At 49.2% G+C, this 20,908-nt stretch overlaps 1 long non-coding RNA gene across 1 annotated transcript; it reads right to left on the bottom strand.

Annotated features, from left to right (window-relative positions):
* Positions 1 to 2,386: 2,386 nt before the first annotated feature.
* LOC120914446 lies at positions 2,387 to 15,448 on the bottom strand. Its single transcript, XR_005743674.1, has 3 exons — positions 15,310 to 15,448; positions 4,440 to 4,444; positions 2,387 to 2,397 (listed from the first exon to the last, which is right to left on the bottom strand). It is a non-coding gene; the product is annotated as an uncharacterized LOC120914446 (long non-coding RNA).
* Positions 15,449 to 20,908: the final 5,460 nt, after the last annotated feature.

A 20,908-nucleotide genomic window follows, 5' to 3' on the forward strand; every position in this document is an offset into this window, starting at 1 on the left:
CGGTCCTGCTTAGTTACTGGGCAATCGCGGGTGCCCGGCAGACATCGCGGGCACCGGGAACGCTCGTCGGGTTCCCAGTGACGCGGCGCGTGCACGCCCCCTAGTGGATCTGGAAGGCGTGACATCATATGACGTCAAACCAGAATGAGAGGTTCAACGTCCCGCCGTCATATGACAGCGGGCGGTGGACTACTGGTTAATTTGGTTGTGAATTGATACCAGGAAATAGACACAAGACCATTTAGTGGTCCCCCCGCTGCCTTCTGGGAAACACACTGGTCCCAGGAGACAGCGGGGACCACTGGCAATGCGCCGCTCTACTTGCGCATGCGCAGTAGGGAACCAGGCAGTGAAGCCGCAGGGCTTCACTTCCTGATTCCCTCACCGAGGATGGCGGCGGGGGCAGCAGAGAGACGAGCGATTGCTTGTCTTCTGCTGTCGACATTGCGGGCGCACTGGACAGGTAAGTGTCCATTTATTAAAAGTCAGCAGCTGCAGTATTTGTAGCTGCTGGCTTTTAATTTTTTTTTTTTTCGTGGGACCTCTGCTTTAAAGATGCTTTGAAGCACCATTGAAGCTACATGTATAAAGAAAGATTTTTCTAAGTGAATTTTATTATAATAACTACAGGACATACAGAATAAAACACTATGGGCCAGATTCACAGAGACTTACGACGGCGTATCTCCAGATACGCCGTCGTGAGTCCGATTGGGCGCCATCGTATCTATGCGCCTGATTCTTAGAATCAGTTACGCATAGATTTCCCTAAGATCCAACCGGCGTAAGTGTCTTACACCGTCGTATCTTAGGCTGCATATTTACGCTGGCCGCTAGGTGGCGCTTCCGTCGATTTCAGCGTAGAATATGCAAATTAGGTATATAAGCCGATTCACAAGCGTACGTCCACCCGGCGCATTTTTTTACGTTGTTTTCGTTAGGCTTTTTCCGGCGTAAAGTTACCCCTTGGTCTATGAGGCGCAGCCAATGTTAAGTATGGCCGTCGTTCCCAAAAAAATTAGAATTTGTTACATTGTTTGCGTAAGTCGTTCGTGAATAGGGCTGGACGTAATTTACGTTCACGTCGAAAGCATGGCGATTTGCCAACATCATTTGGAGCATGCGCACTGGGATATGTCCACGGACGGCGCATGCGCCGTTCGTTAAAAACGACAAAAACGTGGGGTCACTACTATTTTACATAGTACACGCCCCCAGCCAGCCTATTTTGAATTAGGCGGGCTTACGCCGGTCCAGTTACACTGCTCCGCCGTAAGTTTAAGCGCAAGTACTATGTGAATACACAACTTGCTGCTGAAACTTACGGCGGCGTAGTGTATCTGAGATACGCTACGCCCGCCTAAAGATAGGCGATTCTACCTGAATCTGGCCCCATGCATACACTACTTACTTGAGATCTCATTAACCCTCCTGGCGGTGTTCCTGAGTCTGACTCGGGGTTAGATTTCTGTGCTGCGATCGGTAACCCAGAGTCAGACTCGGGCTTGCCTCGCAGCATCCACAGACAGTGTTTACTTACCTTGTCCCTGGATCCAGCGATGCCACCGCGCTGTGTGAGCGAGCGGGTGCTCGCTCGATTCACACAGCGTCCTCCTGTGCCGCCGATCTTCGTTCCCTGCGACGTTACGACGCACGGGAGCGGAGAACGGCGCCAAATTCAAAAACGTAAACAAACACAATACATATAGTATACTGTAATCTTATAGATTACAGTACTGTATGTAAAAAATACACACCCCCTTTGTCCCTAGTGGTCTGCCCAGTGTCCTACATGTACTTTTATATAATAAAAACTGTTCTTTCTCCCTGCAAACTGTAGATTGTCCATAGCAACCAAAAGTGTCTTTTTATGTCAAAAATGGTTTTAGAGCAGCTAGAAAACAGCGATAATAAATTATAATCACTTGCAGAATTGTGCGATAGCGATTTGTGGGGAAATCCATCATAAAAAATAAAAGTAATGACAGCAAAAATTCTGCAATTGAGCAAATTTCAGTGATTTTGAGTTACATTATTGAATATTTTTTATTATAATTATATTATTATTTGTTATAATTATTTATAATTATTTATTATATTATAATTTATAATTTTGTTTTTAAAAAAAATGTCATACCCGGGATGCCCACAAGACTCTTGTTTGGTCAGATTTAAGGGAGTTATTCCTAAAAATTACAGGCCTACTGTATAAAACGCCAAATTTCCTTGCAAATAATGGTACCGCTTTCAGCACCTTTTTTCTGAAAGAATCATACCGCCAGGGAGGTTAAAGGACTTGGTTATGCTCCTAATCCGCCATATAACATAGGTCAATGCAAGTGTTGAAAAACACTTTTCACAAGTTCACCACATCTAGAGCGTTGAGTCACATCACATCTAGTGAGGGAGTGCGGTCTCCCTCAGGAAGGGAGTAGTGTTATCTATGTGATCTCACTACCTCTTGTCCCAAGCCGGGCGTCATTGCTTGACAAACTGCCCCTCCATTGTGCATCTCTCTATGCTGTTTTGTGATGTTTTTTTGTACCTAACAATATTATGTACAGGATCACTCTACGTATGTGGTGCATGTTACCAAAACCTTTTTAGGCATGATGTACATTATATCCTTCTTTATAATAAATGCACATATACTTTAGGTGTGCTATTCCTCCCTCTTATTTTACCCATATTTTACACATAGAATGGGGGTGGTTGGGATTGAATTTTAAGAAGGCAAGGGCAGAGACACACATAACTTCAGAGTGTTGGATATAATCTATAGAATCTATCCCCCTGTAAGGAAAACAGGTAGGAACTTAGGCCAACTGGATGGACTGGTGTCTTTATTCAACCTTACCAATAAATGTATGTAACTATGTAGAGTAATAGCAAACATTAGTTGCATTTGGCGAATTCCGCAAAATTTAACTACCGCCAGCAGTACCCATCAGCAGGACCCACCAGCAGGGCCCACCAGCAATACCAGTCAGCAGTACCAGCCAGCAGTACCCACCAGCAGTATATGCCAGCAGTACCAGTCAGTAGTACCCCCCAGCAGTACCAGCCAGCAGTACCCACCAGCAGTACCAGCCAGCAATACCCACCAGCAGTACCAGCCAGCCATACCCACCTGGGGGACAGCAGAAGTTGCCAGCCATACCCGCCTCTCCACCTCAGCGAGTCAGGAGTCCTTTAATTTATTGATAAAATACAAGGCTTCCTGTCGCTTCTTGGCCTTTCAAGTGTAATATCGGTTTTAATTCGATTTTGGGAACAGAACTGTGTTGTTCTCAGAGCATGGGGGGGGGGGGGGGGGGGGTCACCAGTTAGCAATTTTTTTTTTCATCAAAAGATTTTTATTGAATTTAGCTTGAACAAAGAGCAAAGAGCAAAGAGCAAAGAAAGACTTAGGCCTGGATTCACAAAGCACTTACGCCGACGTATCTTGATATACGCTGCGTAAGTGTAACTATGCGCCGTCGTATCTGTGCGCCGTACCCACAGAACTAGATACGCCTGAAAATAGGCTTCTTCCGACCGACGTAACTTTCCTACGCCGGCGTATCGTGGGCGCATATTTACGCTGGACGCATCTGGTGCTTCCATTGATTTCCTATTTAAATATGCAAATGAGGGAGATAGGGCGATTCACGAACGTACATGCGCCCGACCCAGGCTACAAGCTGTGCGCGTAAGTTCTACGTCCGGCCTAAAGTTATTCCACATAAAGCAGGTGTAACTCAGCAACAGATGTGCACAGGTCAGCTGGAGAGCAGCTGCTACAGCACCGTTATGGACGAGCTGAGCAACCACACTTGCAGGACAACACATCTGTATGCCAACATGCCAGGGGCAGCCATGGTCATAGCACTACTACTGTGTCCACAGGCACGTAGGAGGGCACGGGAGAGGATATACCGAACGCGCATAAACGTCTTTGGCATGGGGGAATCGGAGGTGTATCGCATCTTCAGATTCAGCCCTGATGCCATCCTGGAATTAGCCACAGCCCTGCATGATGACATCACCAGACAGACACGACGCTCACATGCAGTGCAGCCACTGGTCAAGGTACTGGCAACACTGCATTTCCTTGCCAGTGGAACCTTCAAACGTACAAGTGGAGTCGTGTCTAGAATGTCACAATCCACCATGAGCAGATGCGTGCACCAGGTTGTCCCCGCAATCCTCACACGCATGTCCCACCACATCATCAAACCCACCCATGAGCATCTGCGGCAGAAGGCAATGCACGATTTCTACAGAATTGCGGGATTCCCACGCACCGTGGGGGCCATTGATTGCACACATGTTGCCCCCGGGCCACAGAGCACATATACCACAATTGTAAGCAGTGGCATTCCATCAACGTACAGGTGATAGCCGATGCCCAATGCCTCATATGGCACCTCCGTGCCAAACACCCAGGGGCCAGCCACGACAGCTACATATATCGTCAAAGCAACATCCCAACAGAATTCAAACAGAATGTGTACAGGGACAGCTGGCTGGTTGGTGAGTGACATGGGTGTCAGGCATGACTGTTGGACCCCATGATGCAGACATCACGAGGGGCACATGCACGGCTAACATCCTCCTGTCTTTTCCCTTCTAGGTGACTCTGCATATGCACTTGGGCCCCATCTCATGACTCCATACCGGAATCCCCAAACCAGAGGAGAGAGAAGATACAATGCTGCACACATACGCATCCGTGCAGTGGTGGAGCAAACATTTGGCATCCTGAAGTCCCGTTTCCGATGCCTGTATAAGTCCGGGGGACCCTGTTGTATTCCCCTAACTTTGTGTGTCAGATCATGGGTGCATGTTGCATGCTGCACAACTACGCCATGAGAAAGGGCCTGGAGATTGACATATGTGATGACCTGACCCCCGAACCACACAGTCTCCCTGAATGAGGCTACCCCGTCTGCTGAGGGAACAGCAGTCAGGAGTTGCCTTGTGGAACGCATCTTTGCACGTTAAACACACACATTCATCATGGCACACAGACAATGCACGCATGCACACCACTGTGGTCCCTAGCTCACACACACCACATCCACCTCACATTGGATTAGCCCAAGTTCACCATGCAGGACTTGGGAGCAGCAACGCCGCGCCAAGGCCCCAATGGTGTTGCTGTCCATTCATACCACATTCACACGGTCGTGAGGATAACCTCTCCCCGACGACCCAGGGTGACACACCTTGCTGGCAGGTATGTCACCCACACATTCACACACCAGTCACACTGTAGCCTGCACTCCTCACCGTGTGCATTCACTACAAAATAAAAAAAGTTCATACTTTGAGCATAAACCAAAATAAAAAAAGCTCATACTTTGAGCATAAACCAAAATAAAGCACTCAATTGCCCTGTCGTGGGCTACGCCTGGTGCCACAGCTCCGGCTCCTCAGCTGTCTGGAGGGAGCCTCGGGTGGGGGGGGGTGGGGCATCAGGAGTAGGATCATCCCCTGGTCTCTCCCTGGCAGGTGCTGGCTTCCTGCCCTCCAACGCCAGGGCAATGCGGGTGAGGACCGCATTAGCAAGGCTCTTTAACTCTGCCACAAGGCCTGCTGTTGTGGCCTGCAGCTCCCCAATGCAGGTGACAATCACAGCGCAGTTCCCACTGACATCCTGCAGGCTTTCAGATATCTGGGCCGAGGAGGGCAGGCTGTCTACGACACTGCGCAGGTCCCCGGCTATAGCACCCATATGTCGGGTCTGCCGGGCCTGATCCCTCGCTAGATTTTCCTGGAGGTATTCATGAACACCCCTTGTCTTCCTCGTAGCCTTCCTGGGGACAGGAGAGGCTTGGGGCCGTCTGTACGGGGAGGCCCTTGAGGGGCTTTCCCTAATGTGGGAGGAGGGTGAGGAGCTTTCCCTGATGTGGGAGGAGGGTGACGGGCTTCCCCTGATGGGGGGGGAGGGTGAGGGACTTCCTCTAGAGGAGAGGTGTGGGGACGATCCTCCGAGGATGGCATGGGTCGTCCACCAGCTGACGACGGGCCTGCTCCCTCCTGCACATCTGTGGATGACACAAAGCATTCACATGTTGGTGGACCCACACACTTGTCACATGTTCCCTTCAACCCTCTCACATGCTACACACCGGATAGGGGATAAAACACACTTACCTGTCCTCAAGGCCTGGTCACCGGAATCAAATTCCTCCATACCCTCCACCTGCCCCCGCTGCAGACATTTGACCTCCTCCTCATCGGTCAACCGCATAGCAGAGTCTGGTCCTCCTCCCATGCCCCTGGCGTGCCTTCTCATAAGGGCCAACTTATCCCGGACCTCAACGTCTCATGACGTTTATTTTTTTGTTTACATTGTCGGGGGTCCTGGTCTCATTCCCCACGGCATTGACCTCCAGGGTGATCTCCTCCAGGATCTCCCTCTTACGTGCCCTGCTGGTCCTGGCACTGTAGGCACCATGGAGGTACTGATCATATTTGGCTATTGCCGAAATAAGGATAGCCCTCTCCTCCCTAGAAAAGTTCTTCTTCCTCCTCTCCTTGCCAACATTTGTAGCTGCCATCGCTCAGCAAAAGTACTTTGCTTCAGGGGGGAAACAAGCAGGATGTACTTTTGCGCCGGACGGGCGTATGGCTGGGCGTATTTATGCGCTCAGCGTAAGCCGGTGGGGCGGCGTATCCCAGGAAGTTGCGCTGGAGTAGTTGTGAGCATGCGCATAGGGAAGCGGTCATACGTCCGCATGCTCTGTTCATGATAGGCCAGGTGTAAAACACTGCTCCACGCTCGGACCATCATTTGCATAAGGTCACACCCACTAAGGCCTCGTACAGACGGGCAAACATGTACGATGAAAACGGTCCGCCGGACCGTTTTCAGCGTACATGCCCGCCCGGAGATTTCTGTATGATGGCTGTACACACCATCATACAGAAATCCGCACGTACATGATACGCGGCGACGAGGCGACAAGTGCTGTACAGAGTCCGCTCGGCTGTACAGAGTCCGCTCGGCGACGAGTCCGCTCGGCTGTACAGACGACCGAACATGTCTGCTGAAACTGGTCCGCGGACCAGTTTCAGCAAACATGTTCGGTCGTGTGTACGGGCCTCACACTTACGCTGGCTTACGCCGACGAAATTACGTTACGCCGGTGCAACGTTGGGAGCATTTGCTTTGTAAATTCCATGCTTGCCTCTCTGCGCTGCGCCGGCGTATCGTAAATGAGATACGCTACGGCGGCATAAATATGTGCCGATGTATGTGAATCCGGGCCAATGTATACATTGTGCATTATGAAATGTTATGAAATGTTACCTATGTGTAGCGCTACCCCCGAAGGAGCCGCTGGTAATTGATTGGGCCTGTACTCTGCTTTAACGCCCTCCAATAATTTGGTCTCACTCCCCTTGACACAGCTGTGGTGCAGTGCTGGTGTAAAGCTCAATAATAAAAGTACAACTTACCTTGGAAAGTAAACAGTCTATTTGCTTTTAGTAAGTTAACCACTTGCCGCCCGCCAATGACATATTGGCGGCAAAGTGGTTGTAGAATCCTGACTGGACGTCATATGACGTCCTCTGGATTCTGAGCCGCTGCGCGCCCCCGGGGGCGCGCATCGCGGCAATCGTTGTTGCAGGGTGTCAATCTAACACCCCGCAACACCGATCTTGGTAAAGAGTCTCTCACGGAGACTCTTTACCACGTGATCAGCCGTGTCCAACCACGGCTGATCACGATGTAAACAGGAAGAGCCATTGATGGCTCTTCCTCACTCGTGTCTGACAGACGCGAGTAGAGGAGAGACGATCGGCGGCTCTCCTGACAGGGGGGGTTCGCGCTGATTGTTTATAAGCGCAGCCCCCCCTCGGATCGCCACACTGGACCACCAGGGAAGCCCACCCTGGACCAGGGAAGGGCAAAAAAAAAAAGGGGACAGTAAAAAAAAGGTCTGGGGAGGAAACATAAAAAAAAAAGATGCAAATCAGTGCCCACAAATGGGCACTGACTGGCAACATGGGTAAATCAGTGCCGCCCCACAGTGTCCATCAGTGCCACCCCACAGTGCCCATCCATGCCCAGTGCCCACCTACCAGTGCCCATCTGTGCCACCCATAAGTATCCATCAGTGCCACCCATAAGTGCCACCCATGAGTGCCCATCTGTGCCACCTATGAGTGCCCAGTGCCGCCCATGAGTGCCCATCAGTGCCGCCCATGAGTGCCCATCAGTGCCGCCCATGAGTGCTCATCAGTGCCGCCTATGTGTGCCCATCAGTGCCGCCTATGTGTGCCCATCAGTGCCGCCTATGTGTGCCCATCAGTGCTGCATACCAGCGCCGCCAATCAGTGCCACCTCATCTGTGCCCGTCAGTACTACCTCATCGATGTCCATCAGTGCCATCTCATCGGTGCCCATCAGTGCTGCCATATCAGTGCCCAAAATTTAAAGAGAAAACGTACTTATTTACAAAAAAATTAACATAAAAAAATAAAAACGTAATTCTTTTTCAAATTTTTTTTAGTTGTTGCGCAAAAAAAAAATCGCAGAGGTGATCAAATACCACCAAAAGAAAGCTCTATTTGTGGGGAAAAAAGGACGCCAATTTTGTTAGGGTACAGTGTAGCATGACCGCGCAATTGCCATTCAAAGTGCGACAGTGCTGAAAGCTGAAAATTGGCTTGGGCGGGAAGGTGCGTAAGTGCCCTGTATGGAAGTGGTTAATCCCCACGTGTGCAGTGCCAAAACAATGTCATTTACATGTGGCACGAGTCACTAAAGTGACAAATGTGATAATGCGTAAGAAATGCTGGAGTTTTAGAAATTTGGTTTGAAATTTAGTTGAAATTGAAGAAAGAAGGGATGGTTATATGGTAGTGGAATATGTGAAGATTTATTACTCAGATCATATTACAGCAGGCGTTGCTCTTTTTTTTATGAGCGTTTAAAGATCCACCCCTGTGCAAAGCAGAATCCACCCCATACTAAAGGGTCTTTAAAGGAAAAAAAATTATTTGGTGAAATGACTGTTTACAGGGTATAGAGACATAATAGTTAACTGATTCCTTTTCAAAATGATTACAAATAGATAAAAATCAATCATATAATGTGCCTGCAGGTTAGTTTCACTTTTAAACTGGTTTCATGTTCCTGTGAACTAGAGAGACACACAGAACAAAAACAAACAAATCCAGGGCAGTGTTTTGTTTTTAAAATGAATGTGATTGGTTCTGTTAAGTTTTAGACACACAGTAATGACAGCTTAGACCACCGTGAAAAGCTCCCAGTACTGTGGTTATAAGGAAACAGACAACCAGGAAGTGTGGAGATCACAGCAGAATTACAGCTACTTCAAAGCAAAAACGAACAATAAGGACATGAAACCAGTACTGCAGTAAGGTAAAGGAAGCTATTTAGCTAAAAAAAAAAAAAATTCCTTTAGTGATCCTTAATTAAACCTTGGCACCTAACCCACAAACTGTCTGTAGCCAGGTACTTGGCTATGATGAACAAGTTATGTTTGAGAGTTTGCAGTGGCTCTTTACACTATCTCTGAATTGATATGCTTATTCATCACACTGTCTGCCAACCGCCAGCGAGAGGTCAAGGAGCTCCTAGAACTGAAATAATGTTCAGAAAGGAGCTATACTATGGACTTCTGTGGCCCAGCAAACTGCTTTTCCTGGAGGGAGATCACCAGGGGGACAGGAAAGAGCTGCGTTTCCTCAAGGAATAAATACAGTATCTCACAAAAGTAAGTACACCCCTCACATTTTTGAAAATATTTTATAATATCTTGTGACAACACTGAAGAAATTACACTTTGCTACAATGTAGCGAGTGTACAGCTTGTATAACAGTGTAAACCACTGTTAACAAAAGTGAGTATATGTAGAATTATTTTATTAATTTGGCTTTATAACAGAGATCTGTATTTATGCTTTTCGTGTCCCATTTACGTTTTGACATTCAGAGCGAAGCTCAGCATATTGACAGATCTTGAAATAGTTGAATTTTACCCCCAAAAAATGGGAAAACGTATTGACTCAAGTATAATCCTAGGGTGAGAATGCAGCAGCTACTGTAAGCGGAAAATAAATTTAACAATGTCCATTTGCACGCCTCACTGTGCCCATTTGCACGCCTCACTGTGCCCATTGCAACCTCACTGTGCCCAACCTCACTGTGCCCATTGCCACCTCATTGTTCCCTTTTCCACCTCACTGTACACATTGCCACCTCACTGTACCCAACCTCACTGTGCCCATTGCCACCTCGTTGTGCCCATCATCACTGTGCCCATTGCAGCCTCCCTGTGCCCAAATCAGTGTACCTGAAATTCTTGACAGGCTGCGTGCATCCATTCATTGTTTAAAAGTCACAGTCTCCTCGTGGTCCCGTTCCATAATAGGCGTTTCCCAGCAGCCTATCACGGACGTCTTCTCATCCTCTGACTCAGTTTCCCAGAAGACACTGTGTTTAGTGAACACAGTGTCTGCTGGGAAACACCCATCACGGAAGAGACCAGGCCATTTGCACGCCTCACTGTGCCCATTGCAACCTCACTGTTCCCAAAATCACTGTGCCCAACCTCACTGTGCCCATTGCAACCTCACTGTGCCCATTGCCACCTCACTGTGCCCATTGACACCTCACTGTGCCCATTGCCACCTCACTGTGCCCAACCTCACTGTACATATTGCCACCTCCCTGTGCCCATTGCCCCCATTGCCACCTCATTGTGCCCAACCTCACTGTGCCCAAATCAGTGTACCTGAAATTCTTGACAGGCTGCGTGCGTCCATTCATTGTTTAAAAGTCACAGTCTCCTCCTGGTCCCGTTCCATAATAGGCGTTTCCCAGCAGCCTATCATGGACGTCTTCTTGTCCTCTGACTCAGTTTCCCAGCAGACACTGTGTTCAGTGTTCCGCCAATCATCTTTTCATCCTCGGACAAGAGAATGTCTGTGATAGGCGGAACACTGAACACAGTGGGCTAGATTCATAAAGCCCGCCGTAAGTTTGTGCGGGCGTAGCGTGTCTGAAATACGCCGCCGTAACTTAGTGAGGCTGGGGCTGGATTCACAAAGAACCTGCGCCCTAAGTTACGGCGGCGTAGCATACATCTGTCGGCGTAGGCGTGGTGAATTCAAATTGTGAAGAGGTGGACGTGTTTTGTGTAAATAAAACATGACCCCACGTAAATGACGTTTCTCACGAACGGCGCATGCGTCATCCGTGAACGTATCCCAGTGCGCATGCTTCTAATAACGTCGCAAATAGTCAATGCTTTCGACGTGGACGTAATTTACGCAAAGCCCTATTCGCGAACGACTTACGCAAACGACGTAAAATTTTCAAAATTCGACGCGGGAACGACGTCCATACTTAACATTGGCTATGCCTCATATAGCAGGAGTAACATTACGCCGAAAAAAGCCTTACGCAAACGACGTAAAAAAATCCGCCGGGCGCACGTACGTTTCTGAATCGGCGTATTCAGCTCATTTGCATATTCTATGCTGAAATCGACGGCAGCGCCACCTAGCGGCCAGCGTAAATATGCAACTAAGATACAACGGCGTAAGAGACTTACGCCAGTCGGATCTTAGCCTAATTTCGGCGTATCTTGCTTTCTGAATACAGAAAGAAGATACGCCGGCGCAGCTTTGAATTTACGAGGCGTATCAATAGATACGCCGGCGTAAATTCTTGCTGAATCTAGCCCAAGGTCTGCTGGGAAAAGCCTATCACGGAGGAGACCAGGGGGAAGCCGCGACTTTTAAACAATGGACGATTGCAGCCCTTCAGGTACAATGACTCGAGTATAGGCCGAGGGTTGTATATTCAGCCTTTTTTTTAAAAAGGCCTGAAAAACTCAGATTATACTCAAGTATATACAGTAGTTTAAAGTCATGTTAGCTTTTAGCTATGTGAATATTTGGAACAACAATTACCAATATGGTTATTACACATTTAGCTCAAACTGTAATAGGAAATACTGTAGCTGCATGGTGGTTTGAAAACAGTATAAAAACAAACATACACATGGTTTAAGGGAAACACTACTTCACACATACACAGAAGAAGATAACACACACATATTTTCACACAGTAGACATTTTGTTTACTTGTTTACTTGTTTACTAGGCCTATACACAGCCTCACTCCTAACAGCTGTTCTTTCTAAAACCTAACACACATCTCATGGCGATAGAGAACGCAAGAAGCTAAATCTTTTTCTGTAATTTATTTTAACTACAGGTTTTTGTGGTCCAATAAACTCACACTTTGCTTTAAGTCAGCCTGGCTATTGAACTATTGAACGAAATGCCTAAAAGACACTACAGATATTAGATGTGTCTGTGATATTTTACAGTACACCTCTAAGTAAAAATGTCCAAATTAGGCACAAAGTGTCAATATTTGGTGTGGCCACTATTATTTCCAGCACTGCTGTCACGTACCTAGTAGATGAGCAAGATTTGAAGAGGAATGCCTCTCTTACTCCCCTGACTCGAGGGCCCTGGTAGAGCAAACAGGAGGCATGGGAGTGCAGAGTAGCCTGAGTGCCTGGCAGGATCACCAGCAGGGAGGTCAGTTTGGAATTCCAGATGGCACTGTGCAGGGTGGTCAGCAGATCAGAGAGGAGGTTCCCATGGGAATGGAACTCAGGAGGGTCAGGCAAGCTGGGTATCCACTAGGGTGACCACATTTCCAAACTGCCATTCAGGGACACCCCCCCCCCCCCCCCCTTTTTTTGCAGATTTTTGGGGCAGGGGCGTATGAAATCAGCGGGCCCATGTGCGAGATCAAAAGTGGGCCCTAGGCATCAAGAAAAACAACTGAGTGGTCGGGGCACAGAGTAGTCAGAGGGGCAGTGGGATGGATAGAGGCACACCTCCCAACTTTCTGAGATGGAAATGAAGGACACCTATTAGCAAAAATATGTAGGAGAATTATAAACAAAGAAAAACTGGTTAAACCCACAGGTGCTTTTTTACCACTACTATTCTTTTATATTGGCTCCTTGAGGGACACACAAGGAGGAAAGAGGAACAGAGGGGCAGAGGGACAATGCTCTAAATGAGGGACAGTTCCTCCAAATCAGGAACAGCACAGGAGGGGGGATGAAGAACAGCACAGATGGGACCAGAGGACAGCACAGGAGGGGGGGACTGATGAACTGCACGGGGTGGGGGACTGGAGAACAGCACAGGTGGGGGACTGGAGAACAGCACAGGTGGGGGACTGAAGAACAGCACAGGTGGGGGACTGGAGAACAGCACAGGTGGGGGACTGGAGAACAGCACAGGTGGGGGACTGGAGAACAGCATAGGTGGGGGACTGGAGAACAGCACAGGTGGGGGACTGGAGAACAGCACAGGTGGGGGACTGGAGAACAGCACAGGTGGGACCAGAGGACAGCACAGGAGGGGGGGACTGATGAACTGCACAGGGTGGGGGACTGGAGAACAGCACAGGTGGGGGACTGGAGAACAGCACAGGTGGGGGACTGGAGAACAGCACAGGTGGGGGACTGGAGAACAGCACAGGTGGGGGACTGGAGAACAGTACAGGTGGGACCAGAGGACAGCACAGGAGGGGGGGACTGATGAACTGCACGGGGTGGGGGACTGGAGAACAGCACAGGTGGGGGACTGGAGAACAGCACAGGTGGGGGACTGGAGAACAGCACAGGTGGGGGACTGGAGAACAGCACAGGTGGGGGACTGGAGAACAGCACAGGTGGGGGACTGGAGAACAGCACAGGTGGGACCAGAGGACAGCACAGGAGGGGGGGACTGATGAACTGCACGGGGTGGGGGACTGGAGAACAGCACAGGTGGGGGACTGGAGAACAGCACAGGTGGGACCAGAGGACAGCACAGGAGGGGGGGACTGATGAACTGCACGGGGTGGGGGACTGGAGAACAGCACAGGTGGGGGACTGGAGAACAGCACAGGTGGGGGACTGGAGAACAGCACAGGTGGGACCAGAGGACAGCACAGGAGGGGGGGACTGATGAACTGCACGGGGTGGGGGACTGGAGAACAGCGCAGGTGGGGGACTGGAGAACAGCGCAGGTGGGGGACTGGAGAACAGCACAGGTGGGGGACTGGAGAACAGCACAGGTGGGGGACCGGAGGACTGCACAGGTGGGACCAGAGGACTGCACAGGTGGGACCAGAGGACTGCACAGGTGGGACCAGAGGACTGCACAGGGGGGAACAGAGGACTGCACAGGAGGGGGGGGCTGAAGAACAACACAGGGTGGGACCAGAGGACAGCACAGGAGGAGGGACTGAAGAACAGCACAGGAGGGGGGGGGGACTGAAGAACAGCACAGGTGGGACCAGAGGACAGCAGGGGGTTGGCGAATGGGGGGTGAGGTGGGAGAGAGCAGAGAAGTTACTGGGGAAGATCAGCCAGGAGAGTGTTGAGGGACCTGTGGGCAGCAGAAGAAAACTGGATAGGAGGGGTGGCATATAGAGAAACTGATGCCCCCCATGTTCTTCTTGCAGCCACTGAATGCCCGCTTTTCCTCCTTTACCTCCTGCAGGCATTCAGTGGCTGCAAGAAGAACATGGGGGGCATCAGTTCCTCTATATGCCGCCTCTCCTATCCAGGTTTAGAGGGAAGCTGCATGGACCATCCTGGAGTATGAGGCTGGGTTGCAATGGCGCCCCCTGTAGTTACACCGCTGCAGTGGAGTAACTAAAACATTTCTGGCAGTTTGAAGGAGCAATGAATGGAATGCTGGCAGGACTCTGAGGTTGTGATAGTCGCTGATGAGCCACTCCTGAGAGGATTGCTTGGTATACAGAGGGGGTAACAAGACTAGAAGGTGAAAAGGTGGCAGAACATGAAAGGCTGAGGGTGAAGGAGGAGGGGGGGGCAGTGAGAGGCAAACAAGTAGTGGGAGAGAAGAGACATTGAGCAGCTGGACAGGACTGGGTGTGAGGAGTTATCATGTGTGCAGGAAACATCTTCAGCTCTGAGGGGTTCATGCTGGCACCTGTAGTTCTTCACTTTTGGGGGGGAAGTCACATCCCCAAAAGTGAAGGATTACAAGTCCCAGCATGAACCCTGCCCTGATATCTAAGGATGTTTCCTCCTTCCATCCAGGGTGTCATGTGTAATCTGTTCTCTGTCTCCTGCCGACCCTTATCTGCCTTATCTTACTCAGCCTGGAGCAAGCCTCTGAGTGTCCTATGCAGACACACACTCCAGCTTCTTACAAGTGCTGAACTCTGACTGCTGAGGGAGAGCCGACAGGATTATAACACGGATGGATCTGCTGGTCAGTGCTTTGCAATGTTACTTGCCTTAGTTTGTACCATCTCTCATCTGTACACTGCAGTCTGTCTCACAGTCCGATGTTTCTTCTGGCTGCTGGCTGGACTCCAGAACATACAGGAGGAGGTGGGTGGAGCTGAACAGAAGGCGCGGAGGAGGAAGTTAAACTCTCCTCCGCTGTGATAGGTCTCTGCCTCTCTCCTGCTCTGACGTCACTGGTTGCTACACGCCAAGCGGGAGGCAGCCAGGTAGCAACCAGTTTGGGCACTGAGCCAGGGGCGGTGAATAAAGAAAAAGGGGTCTCACTCTCTGTCAGCTAGGGGTCCACCACAGGCTGAGACAGAGATGATGTGTACAAAGGCTATTTTAGGGGGCATTAGATCTGCCCAGGCCAATTCCGGGACTCTGTATTGTCCCGTAATGAGTGTGTCCGGGACACGGGACACAAGCATTAATTAAGGGACAGTCCCGGGCAATCCGGGACACGTGGTCACCCTAGTATCCACAGACAGGTAATATTGGGATGAAGACAGAGACAGAAGCAGGGTCACTTGAACAAGCCAGGTCGGTATCATGCGGGCAGCAGAGGGACCAGAGAAGCAGGCAGGTGCACAGTCAAGACAAGCCGGGGTCAGATGCAGGCAGACAGCAATAATCGCCAGAGGAAAGCCGGGTAATACACAAGAACAGATGCAGAGTAGCAGGTAACACACAGTGAACGCTGATGATCAGACAGCAATGTTTCTATGTGTCAGCCTGGTTTAAATAGCCCTTTTTTGCGCACACCCGCAATCACGCACCAGCTTGCACATATCTTCTGTTTCTAGCAAGCCCTTCCTGACAACTGCCTTAACCCTCTTGGGCATGGAGTTCACCAGAGCTTCACAGGCTGCCACTGGAGTCCTCTTCCACTCCTCCATGAAGACATCATGAAGCTGGTGGATGGTAGAGACCTTGCGCTCTTCCACCTTCTGTTTGAGGATGACCCACAGATGCTCAATAGTATTTAGGTCTGAAGACATGCTTGGCCAGTCCATCACTTTTATCCTCAGCTTCTTTAGCAAGGCAGGTGTGTTTGGGGTTATTATCATGTTGTACTCCTCACCTGGTTGTTGCCACACACGCTTCTCATCATCTGAACAAAATACGTTTTTCTTGGTCTCATCAGACCACAGGACATGGTTCCAGTAATCTATGTCCTTAGTCTGCTTGTATTCAGCAAACTGCAGGCGTTCTTGTGTGAATCATCTTTAGAAGAGGCTTCCTTCTGGGACGACATCCATGCAGACCAATTTGATGCAATCTGTGGCGTATGGTCTGAGCACTGACAGGCTGACCCCCCCACCCCTTCAACCTCTGTAGCAATGCTGGCAGCACTCATACGTCAATTTCCCAAAGACAACCTCTGGATATGACACTGAGCACATGCACTCAACTTTTTTGGTCGACCATGGCAAGGTCTGTTGTGAGTGTAACCTGTCCTGTTAAACTACTGTATGGTCTTGGCCACAGTGCTGCAGCTCAGTTTCATGGTCTTGGAAATCTTCTTATAGCCTAGGCCATCTTTATGAAGAGCAACAATTCTTTTTTTCAGATCCTCAGAGAGTTCTTTGCCATGAGGTGCCATGTTGAGCTTTCAGTGACCAGTACGAGAGCGTGAGAGAGCGATAACAACAAATGTAACACACCTGCTCCCCATTCACACCTGAGACCTTGTAACACTAACGAATCACATGACACTGGGAGGGAAAATGGCTAATTGGGCCCAATTTGGACATTTTCATTTAGGGGTACTACAATTTTGTTGCCAGCGGTTTAGACATTAATGGCTGTTTGTTGAGTTATTTACACTGTTATACAAGCTGTACATTCACTACATTGTAGCAATGTGTAGTTTATTCAGTGTTACCACATGAAAAGATATAATAAAATGTTTACAAAAATGTGAGGGGTGTACTCACTTTTGTGAGATACTGTATATGTTGATTGGGAAATGTGGTGATAATACAGATCGGATCATTGGTCTTCTGTTTTTTTTTTTTGTAGTTCCTGTCTGTTTTTTCTTTGTGAAGACATTTTGAAAGCTTTTTTGAGGCATGTAGGAGAGTACCCTCATGCTAACAGTCTTTTTCTCAAACCATCAGCTTTAATCTTGAAGCTGTGTTCATCAGAATTTTGTCGTAGCCTCAAATATTGGCTGTGTGGAATGGAGGCAATATCTATAGAGTGTCATATATAGGTATATCTATACATGGCACCCCTAAAGAAGAAGAAGAAGATGATCTCTACACTTTTTCATTGGCATGTTGATATACGGTTAGCTCTATGTGCATTACGCCACATTTAGCCGCATTGGTTTTTAATGTTTTTGTACCAATAAAATTATAATTATTTATGATATATGTTTCTTTGTTATCTATATGTAGCCTTTATTAGTCCCTGTAACGGTCACCACCATTTACGACCTTCCATCAACTACGACAGCTCATCTGACACTCCAACCATCCAACAGACATCAGACATCCCATTTCCCAGAATAACGAGACTTGCTCTGTTACTGGTTTCAAATGCAAGACAACTTTAATGGTTAGCTCTCAAGTTTATATACAGTTCAAGCATGAAAGGAACAATCAAACTCTCCACCCACCCATCACACCCTGGGGGGGGGGCTTCAATACACCTTCAGATGGGCTAATTGATAAACCTTCCAGACTTCTCTGCGCCGGTCTATAATTAACATGACCTAATCACTGCACTTGAGAAGTCACATCCCTTCATTAACAGAATTCAAACAAAACACCATCACACAATGAATTCCCCTCAAAGCACATCTTTAGACAGACGTTCTGTCTCCGCATACAGCTTGACAAGTTCCATTCCACACACAAAACAGTATTTAGCATACATAATGAGAGATCCTGGACCAGACTCAATTAGCATGTCAACAGTCTACACAGAGAGATGAGTCATAGAATAAACCAACACTTTGCAATATCTCCTGCAATATGAGCTATCAGTAATGTCCCCTGTCCTGTAATTTAGGATATAATTTCTCAGTCACCTTATCTCCTGGCTCAATCTGTGCCCAAAAGTGACTCATGTTACATGGCTCCCTCCTTGTGGAACACCCCCCGGCAGACCCGGCTTGATCCTTTTCGGGTCAACTTGGGGATGTCCGGAACTAGGAGGCCGGGATGACGTCTGTTTGCCGGGATAACCCATCAGCATTGCCATCTGGCTTACCAGGTCGATAGCTGATGGTGAAGGTGAATAATGGAATTCAGTTCTGAAACAGTCACTTGCTTTGCTCTCTCAATGGCTCCCAGAACCGGTTGCTGATGCTCTTGGGAGAGATAAGGCACAACCTAAGCACAAATCCCATTTAACCTTTTGACAATTTCAGCCTGTTTGTGCATTTCAATGTTTAAGCCACGGGACATCTCATAATACATGACGTAGTGTCGTTGCATCTCCGATTTCTCACTGGCCAACTTGTCACATTCCCATTTTAAACTGTGATATTGTGTCGGATCTACAGTACATATCGGGGAAGGTAGTCTTACCCGGGTCTCAGCAGCAAGCGAGTTGGTTCCAGCAACGCGGGTCTGGGCACAGGTAGTCACTGTGTGGGCTTCAGCGGGGCACATCGGGGCGTAGACAGAAACAAGGGGGCCAAATCATTTCCCAGTAGTACATCCGCTGACAAATCCTTCATCACCCCCACATTCACATGTCCCGAACCAACCCCCCAATCCAGGTGAACCCGGGTAACGGGTAGCCGGAAGACGGTGCCTCCCGCTACTCTTATGGCTACAGTGTCTCCGGTGTGCTGGCTCTCTGGGATGAGTTTCTTCTGTAGCAGTGTCATCGTGGCCCCAGTATTGCGTAGCCCATTGGCTACCTTTCCATTGACCCAGACAGTCTGCCTGTGTTGCTGCCTGTTGTCCTGGTTAGCTACTTGTATCGGATCTGCCTCGTGCAGAACGCCCCAATGTTCTTCCTCCTCAACGCAGTGGGCCGCAGGCATGGGTGTGCGGGGGTTCCACCTTTCTGGCTGTCTCCATGACTGTGACTGCCTGGGTGGATTCAATGGACAGTCTAGCTTTCTGTGTCCAAGCTGTTTACACCCAAAACACCTGATGGGCTGTGAGTAGTCCTGTGAGTTGAACCTGGGCTGCTGAGGATAAGTGGCCGCTGGAGGTGGTGTTGTAGGACGGTCCGACTGGCAATAGCCGGCGGGGGTGCTGCTGATCGATAATCCACCCGAGCTGTTGTCTTGACCACAGAGTTGTCCAGTTTGCGGGCCTCTGTGTATTCGTCCGCCAGGCGAGCTGCTTCAGACAAGGAGAAAGGGTTTCTGTCCCGGACCCACTCTCTGACTTTCCGGGACAGTTTGTCAAAGAAGTGCTCCAGCAGGAACACCTGCAGCACCTCTTCCCCCGATTCTGCTTGGCATCTATCGACCCAGTGGGATGCTGTGCGGTGTAGGTGGCATGCCCACTCGGTATATGAGTCTCCAGTCTGTTTGCTCGTCTCTTGGAACCGCCTCCGATATGCCTCTGGTGTGACGGCATACCTGGCCAAAAGTGCTTCTTTTACCTGTCCATAGTTCATAATATCCTTGTCTGGGATGGCCCTGAACGCTTCACTGGCCCGGCCGGACAATTTCCCAGACAAAATGGTAACCCATTCCTCTGTGGGCACCCGGTGTAGGGCACATTGCCGTTCAAAATCAGCAAGGTACCCATCAATCTCCCCTTCAGTTTCAATGAAGTTCTTAAAAGCAGCAAAATGTATCTTTCTCCTTTCAGTTGGTGCTGCTGTGTCTTCTGCTGCTGCATAACCTCATTGCCGTAGCCAATTTGCAAGCATGACAAATGTGAAAGTTGCAAACATTGTTTAAACATTGACTAAGATGAACACTGAACATATTGTGGGGGACTATTATCAATTGAGTTGCACAGCAAAGCAATTGTAATTTGGGATCTGTCAGATCTGTTAGTTTTTACTGTAGATGTTCCTTGGAGGTAGGTGTCAAGCAGGGGTGGGCTTAAAACTCATGGGACCCCTGGGCAAATGCAGATCATGGGGCCCGTTGTGTTCTCACCCACACTCAAGTCCCACCTACATTTTGCACTACCTACATTTCATGCGTTCATCACAGAATGGGGGTGGGAGAGAAAGAGGGGAATGGGAGTGAGAGAGGAGGCAAGAGAGACAGGGGGAGAAAGAGGGTGTGAGAGGGTGAGGGGGTGAGAGATAGGGGGAGTGAGAGAGGTGGGTTAGAAAGAGAGGGGGTGAGAGAGAGAATGAGGGGTAAGAAGAGGAGAGGAGTGAAAGAGAAAGAAGGGTGAGAGAACAGGGGTGGGGTGAGAGTGAGTGGGGTGAGAGAGAGAAGGGGAGGAAGGAGAGAGAGAGAGAGAGAGAGAGAGAGAGAGAGGGAGGTTAGAAGGAGGAGGTAAGAGAAAGGGGGGTTAGAGGTGGGGAGAGAAGGGTAAGAAAGAGAGGGGAGAGAGAGAGGGGGTGAGAGAGGAAGAAGGGGTGAGTTTGGAGGGGCTGAGAGAGGAGGGATCAGAGAGGGTGAGAGAGGAGGGGTGAGAGAGACAGAAGGTGAGTGAGAGAGG

Source organism: Rana temporaria, chromosome 9, assembly GCF_905171775.1.
Source record: "Rana temporaria chromosome 9, aRanTem1.1, whole genome shotgun sequence".
In the NCBI taxonomy this organism is placed as follows: Eukaryota; Metazoa; Chordata; class Amphibia; order Anura; family Ranidae; genus Rana; species Rana temporaria.